We start from the raw sequence: 7,383 nt of genomic DNA, 5'->3' as shown, positions 1-7,383 counted from the left end.
CTCCGGCAGTCCTGTCCTGCCCTGCTTCTGCCCGCTGCTCCGGCAGTCCTGTCCTGCCCTGCTTCTGCCCGCTGCTCCGGCAGTCCTGTCCTGCCCTGATTCTGCACGCTGCTCCTGCAGCCCTGTCCTGCTCTGTTCTTGCCCACCGCTTCGGGCGTTCCCTCTCTGCTGTGGTTGTCTACCGCATCTGCGGTCCTGTGACCCAGTCTGTACTGGGTCTTAACCTTTCTGTGCTCCAGCCTGTCCTTTCGGCCAGTACCTCCCTGCCTGCATACTCGCCTGTATCCACCCATCTGCATACCTGCCGTGTTTGCTTATATCCACCAGTCTGTGCCAGCCTAACCTGCCTGTTCCTGAGTCCCAGTGTGTACTGGGTCCTATCCCGCCTGTGTTCCTACCTGCTAGTGCCTCCCTGTCTGCACTCTAGCTGTGCTTGCCTGTACCCCTCTACCTGTATTGTCCCTGAGTCCCAGTGTGTACTGGGTCCTATCCCGCCTGTGTTCCTACCTGCTAGTGCCTCCCTGTCTGCACTCTAGCTGCGCTTGCCTTTACCCGCCTGCCTGCATACCAGTCGTGCCTGCCTATACCCTCCAGTCTGTGCGCCAGCCTAACCAGCCTGATCCAGTAATCCCTGTGTGGGTCAACCCCCGTGTCCGGAGTTTGACCTGGAGTAGCACCTGGTCCCTCTGCCCGGTTTCTCCCTGGTGCACTGGCGTCGTATGCCGTCGTGCCATCTTGGTCGGATCGGCCAGATACTTAGTCACGCCCCTCCAGGCACTCTCCGGTTCATGGTCCAGTGGAATCACTACAATCACACGCACACGCCGCTCAGCCCGGGCGTGTGCATAACAGTGATGCTGGGAGATATCAGTGTTCTGCAATGAATGAACATGGGGTCACACACAAAAACATTGAAATCATACATCAAAGTAAGTATAAAAGTATAAAAAGTGTAAAAAAGAGTTAGTGTTGGATGTCCGGCCATCAATCATTAGGTGTTGCCAGAACTTTACAGTTTTACTTGTTAACAAACATAAGAATAACTCTTTCACCTAGTATCTCACTCAAGAATGAAGCAACGACTCAATCAGGTGACGCAAAGGTCAACCAGAACAGAGGTTCAATCACTATCAGTCAGCAAGTGAAACAGTTACAGCCTCTCAATAATGGCACCATATTGTCATGTACACACAGTATATAGACTCACAACATGTCAGTTACATAAAGTATTTAGGTTCAGAACTAGTGTTGAGCGAGCACTAAAATGCTCGGGTGCTCGAAGCTCGGGCCGAGTTCGCCGTGATACTCGGGTGCTCGACCCGAGCAACGAGACCAATGTTAGTCTATGGGAGACCCGAGCATTTTTTGCGGCGGCACCACCGGCAGTCTTTTAAAAGCCTAAAAAGTGCCCATAACGATAGTGACAGTGCTCAAATTACATGGGGACAGCATGGGGATCGCCCCAGGAAGCATTGTCAACAACGTGGTCAGAGGTATTAAGCCACTTTTACAGGCTCATAATAAAACGTTCAAAAACTTTTTTCCTGTGAAATATGTTAAGGAATTTCTTTTCCAGGGTAAAGACTTGTGTATAAGGTAAAATAAATAACCAAAAACAAAAATACTCCTACACACCTTGGGCTATGTTCACATGTAGCATTTTTTATGCGTTTTTGCACTTTTGTATTGCTTTCAACTGGGACAAATGCATTCACCAGGAAATGTCATTTTAACATTTTACAACCTTATCTGGCCATGTGCTGTGTGACACATGCATACAGAGCTGAAAAGACATGGGGACAGCATGGGGAAGACCCCTGGAAGCATCTCTGACTCCCAGGTCACTGCCTAAAAGTGTGCCAATCAGAAGTGATCCTTGTCGCATCAGAAGATGCAGACTTGCAACTATCCCCGTGCAAGTCCTTTTCCCAGGGCAGTGTTCAATTGTACCTCCCTCATTCCTTGCAATGCAAGCGCAAATATGCAGCCAACCACCCACCCACCCGCAGGCTGCAATACCATACTGTTAGCTTGCACTTGAAATGGGGCCTTTTAGTTTTGAGGAGGTCGAAGATGGCCGCTACCTCATGGCTGCTTTGGCAGCGAGGTATCAATACTCAGCCCCCAGCCACCCGGCGGCCGGGTGTCCACGCTCGGTCCCCAGCCTCCAGGGGGCGGCTGGGTGTGCACACTCGGTCCCCAGCCGCCTGGGGGAGACCGGGTGTCCATAAACGGTCCCCAGCCGCCCCGATTTCTCCGTGGAATATCCCCACAGACTTTTCTTAGCCCGGCCTACTTTAGGGCAGCATTGGACGAGCCCACCAGAGAACCAGACTCCTCCGGTGGGCCCTGGCTTCTCCATAAGGGGAGTTGAGAGTGCCAAGGTGAGGAGCATGATGATGATGATAGAAGTTAGCATCTGCTTTGTTTTGTTGGAATGCAAGCGTAAGTGTGCAACCTGCCACCCACCCACCCCCAGGCTGCAATACCATACTGCTAGCTTGCTTGCACTTGAAATTGGGCCTTTTAGGCATGTGGAGGCAGACGCCGGCCACCATGTCAAGGCTGCGTCGGCGGCCCTTTTATCCATACTCAGTCCCCAGCCGCCCGGCGGACCGGTGTCCCCGCTCGGTCCCCAGCCGCCTGGGGGCGGCCGGGTGTCCATACTCGGTCCCCAGCCGCCCCAATTTCTCCTGTTACCGACCCACACACTTTTCTTAGACTGGCCTGCTTTAGGGCAGCATTGGACGAGCCCACCAGAGAACCAGACTCCTCCGGTGGGCCCTGGCTTCTCCATCAGAGGAGTTGAGAGTGCCAAGGTGAGGAGCATGATGATGATAGAAGTTAGCATCTGCTTTGTTTTCTTGGAATGCATGTATGTAGTAGCGGCTAGGCCTTAGGTGGTCAGCGTTTTGGCGCATATCCTACGACCTCCGAGGATTGCTGGATGTTTTCCTGCTCCTATCCCTGTTCTATGACTCCTGTTAAAACAAAGCTTCAGGTGATAAATGATGGATGAGGTGGTGGCAAAGGAGAAAGAGCAGGAGGAACTGGGACCATTTACAGCAATATCAGGTCAGTCAACCACACATGTCTTGTAGGATATGTTTCTGTACCAAAAGGAGCGGTTCAGCTACACAGTTATAGGGCATACAGTGAGTGCAATGCCTACCAAACATTTTGAGGCACTCCAATGCCCCTTGGAAGTGACATGGAGGTCAGAGGGCCTTAACTAAACTGTTTTTTCCATTTATAGCAACTGGGTCTCCTGTACACTGTTGGTCTAAGCAGTGAATGGAAGGTTTTCCAAAAATGATGAGGAACTGCAATGCCCCTTGAAACAGACGTGGATTACAGCGTACTAAAAACCTTCCACTCATTATTGGGGAGTGGGTCTCCGTTAGTTTTCGCCTTTGCATTGACTAAAATTAGAAGGAAATGCAATGCCCGTTGGAAGAGTCGTGGAGGTTAGAGGTAATTAAAAACAACATTTCAATGCCCCTCGGAAGAGACGTGGAGGTCACAGTAGCTTAACAAGACGGTTTTAATGCCCCTTGAAAACGTGGTGGAGGTCACAGTAGCTTAACAAGACCGTTTTAATGCCCCTTGGAAGAGACATGGAGGTTGCAGTAGCTTAACAAAACGGTTGTAATGCCCCTCAGAAGAGACGTGGAGGTCGCAGTAGCATAAGAAGACGCTTTTAATGCCCCTTGGAAAAGTGGTGGAGGTCGCAGTAGCTTAACAAGACGGTTTTAATGCCCCTTGGAAAAGTGGTAGAGGTCTCAGTAGTTTAACATAATGGTTTTAATGCCCCTTTGAAGAGACGTGGATGTCGCAGTAGCTTAACAAGACGGTTTTAATCCCCCTTACAAGAGCCATGCAGTACAGCATATTACAAACATTATTCCCATTATTGGGAAGTGGGTCTCCCATAGTCTTTGCTTATGCCTTCCAAGCAAAAGGTGCCAAAAATTAGGATGTAGGAACTTTCAATACCCTTACAAGAGCCATGCAGTACAGCATATTACAAACATTATTCCCATTATTGGGAAGTGGGTCTCCCATAGTCTTTGCTTATGCCTTCCAAGCAAAAGGTGCCAAAAATTAGGATGGAGGAACTTGCAATACCCTTACAAGAGCCATGCAGAACAGCATATTACAAACATTATTCCCATTATTGGGAAGTGGGTCTCCTATAGTGTTTTCTTATGCCTTCCAAGCAAAAGCTGCCAAAAATTAGGACGGAAGAACTTGCAATACCCTTACAAGAGCCATGCAGTACAGCATATTACAAACATTATTCCCATTATTGGGGAGTGGGTCTCCCATAGTCTTTGCTTATGCCTTCCAAGCAAAAGCAGACAAAAATTAGGACGTAGGAACTTGCAATACCCTTACAAGAGCCATGCAGTACAGCATATTGCAAACATTATTCCCATTATTGGGGAGTGGGTCTCCCACAGTCTTTACTTATGCCTTCCAAGCAAAAGCTCACAAAAATTAGGACGGAGGAACTTGCAATACCCTTACAAGAGCCATGCAGTACAGCATATTACAAACATTATTCCCATTATAGGGGAGTGGGTCTCCCATAGTATTTGCTTTTGCCTTCCAAGCAAAAGCTGCCAAATATAAGGACGTAGGAACTTGCAATACCCTTACAAGAGCCATGCAGTACAGCATATTACAAACATTATTCCCATTATTGGGGAGTGGGTCTCCCATAGTATTTGCTTATGCCTTCCAAGCAAAAGCTGCCAAAAATTAGGACGTAGGAACTTGCATTACCCTTACAAGAGCCATGCAGTACAGTATGTTACAAACATTATTCCTATTATTGGGAAGAGGGTCTCCCATAGTCTTTGCCTATGCCTTCCAAGCAAAACGTGCCAAAACTTAGGACGGAGGAACTTGCAATACCCTTACAAGAGCCATGCAGTATAGCACATTACAAACATTATTCCCATTATTGGGGAGTGGGTCTCCCATAGTATTTGCTTAAGCCTTCCAAGCAAAAGCTGCCAAAAATTATGAGGAAATGCAATGCCCGTTCGAAGAGTCGTGGAGTTCCCAGTAGCTTAACAAGACCGTTTTAATGCCCCTCAGAATAGACGTGGAGGTCAGAGTGGTATAACAAGATGGTTTTAATGCCCCTCGGAAGAGACATGGAGGTCGCAGCAGCTTAACAAGACGCTTTTAATGCCCCTCAGAAGAGAGGTGGAGGTCAGAGTGGTATAACAACACGCTTTTAATGCCCCTCAGAAAAGACGTGGAAGTCAGAGTGGTATAACCACACACTTTTAATGCCCCTCAGAAGAGACGTGGAGGTCAGAGTGGTACAACAACGCGCTTTTAATGCCCCTCAGAAGAGACGTGGAGGTCAGAGTGGTACAACAACACGCTTTTAATGCCCCTCAGAAGAGACGTAGAGGTCAGAGTGGTATAACAAAACGCTTTTAATGCCCCTCAGAAGAGACGTGGAGGTCAGAGTGGTATAACAACACGCTTTTAATGCCCCTCAGAAGAGACGTGGAGGTCGCAGAAGCTTAACAATATGCTTTTAATGCCACTCAGAAGAGACGTGGAGGTAAGAGTGGTATAACAACACTCTTTTAATGCCCCTCAGAAGAGACGTGGAGGTCAGAGTGGTATAATAAAATGCTTTTAATGCCGCTCAGAAGAGACGTGGAGGTCAGAGTGGTATAACAACACGCTTTTAATGCCCCTCAGAAGAGACGTGGAGGTCCCAGTAGCTTAACAAGATGGTTTTAATGCCCCTCAGAAGAGACGTGGAGGTCAGAGTGGTATAACAACATGCTTTTAATGCCCCTCAGAAGAGATGTGGAGGTCCCAGTAGCTTAACAAGACGCTTTTAATGCCCCTCAGAAGAGAAGTGGAGGTCCCAGTAGCTTAACGAGACGCTTTTCATGGCCCTCGGAAAAGTGGTGGAGGTCCCAGTTGCTTAACAAGACACTTTTAATGCCCCTCAGAAGAGACGTGGAGGTCCCAGTAGCTTAACAAGACGCTTTTAATGCCCCTCGGAAATGTGGTGGAGGGTCCCAGTAGCTTAACAAGACGCTTTTAATGCCCCTCAGAAGAGACGTGGAGGTCCCAGTAGCTTAACAAGATGCTTTTAATGCCCCTCAGAAGAGACGTGGAGGTCCCATTAGCTTAAAAATTCGCTTTTAATGCCCCTTAGAAGAGACGTGGAGGTCCCAGTAGCTTAACAAGATGCTTTTAATGTCCCTCAGTAGAGACATGGAGGTCCCAGTAGCTTAACAGGACGCTTTTCTTGCCCCTCAGAAGAGACGTGGAGGTCCCAGTAGCTTAACAAGACGCTTTTAATGCCCCTCGGAAAAGTGGTGGAGGTCGCAGTAGCTTAACAAGATGTTTTTAATGCCCCTCAGAAGAGACATGGAGGTCCCAGTAGCTTAACAAGACACTTTTAATGCCCCTCAGAAGAGAAGTGAAGGTCACGGTAGCTTAACAAGACACTTTTAATGCCACTCAGAAGAGAAATGGAGATCCCAGTAGCTTAACAAGATGCTTTTAATGCACCTCAGAAGAGACGTGGAGGTCCCAGTAGCTTAACAAGATGCTTTTAATGCCCCTCGGAAAAGTGGTGGAGGTCACAGTAGCTTAACAAGACGCTTTTAATGCCCCTCAGAAGAGACGTGGAGGTCCCAGTAGCTTAACAAGACATTTTTAATGCACCTCAGAAGAGACGTGGAGGTCCCAGCAGCTTAACAGGATGCTTTTAATGCCCCTCAGAAGAGACGTGGAGGTCCCACGCTTTTAATGCTCCTCAGAAGAGACATGGAGGTCCCAGTAGCTTAACAAGACGCTTTTAATGCCCCTCAGAAGAGACGTGGAGGTCCTAGTAGCTTAACAAGATGCTTTTAATGCCCCTCGGAAAAGTTGTGGAGGACCAAGTAGCTTAACAAGACTCTTTTAATGCCCCTCAGAAGAGACGTGGAGGTCCCAGTAGCTTAACAAGACGCTTTTAATGCCCCTCAGAACAGACGTGGAGGTCCCAGTAGCTTAACAAGATGCTTTTAATGCCCCTCAGAAAAGTGGTGAAGGTCACAGTAGCTTAACAAGACACTTTTAATGCCCCATACAAGAGCCATACAGTACAGCATCTTAACAACATTATTCCCATTATTGGGGAGTGTGTCTCCCATAGTATTTGCTTATGCCTTCCAAGCAAAAGCTGCCAAAAGTTAGGACGAAGGAACTTGCAATGCCCCTTACAAGAGCCATGCAGTACTGCATATTACAAACATTATTCCCATTATTGGGAAGTGTGTCTCCCATAGTCTTTGGTTATGCCTTCGAAGCAAAAGCTGACAAAAATTAGGATGGAGGAACTTGCAATGCCCC

The 7,383-nt window shown here is 48.1% G+C and overlaps 1 long non-coding RNA gene across 1 annotated transcript in view; it reads left to right on the top strand.

The window, feature by feature from the left end:
• The first annotated feature begins 883 nt into the window (after positions 1 to 883).
• The window catches only part of LOC141173012 (uncharacterized), a 90,007-nt gene continuing 83,507 nt past the window's right edge, over positions 884 to 7,383 (top strand). The window contains exon 1 of the long non-coding RNA XR_012252571.1: positions 884 to 929. This is a non-coding gene — a long non-coding RNA (uncharacterized lncRNA). The remainder of the gene's footprint in view (positions 930 to 7,383) is intronic.

The sequence above is a fragment of the Phyllobates terribilis genome, unplaced genomic scaffold (assembly GCF_046119375.1).
Source record: "Phyllobates terribilis strain yellow unplaced genomic scaffold, ASM4611937v1 Scaffold_12__6_contigs__length_324123572, whole genome shotgun sequence".
NCBI lineage: Eukaryota > Metazoa > Chordata > Amphibia > Anura > Dendrobatidae > Phyllobates > Phyllobates terribilis.
The sequence above is the reverse complement of the archived record's forward strand: the minus strand, read 5'-3'. Positions and strand labels throughout refer to the sequence as shown.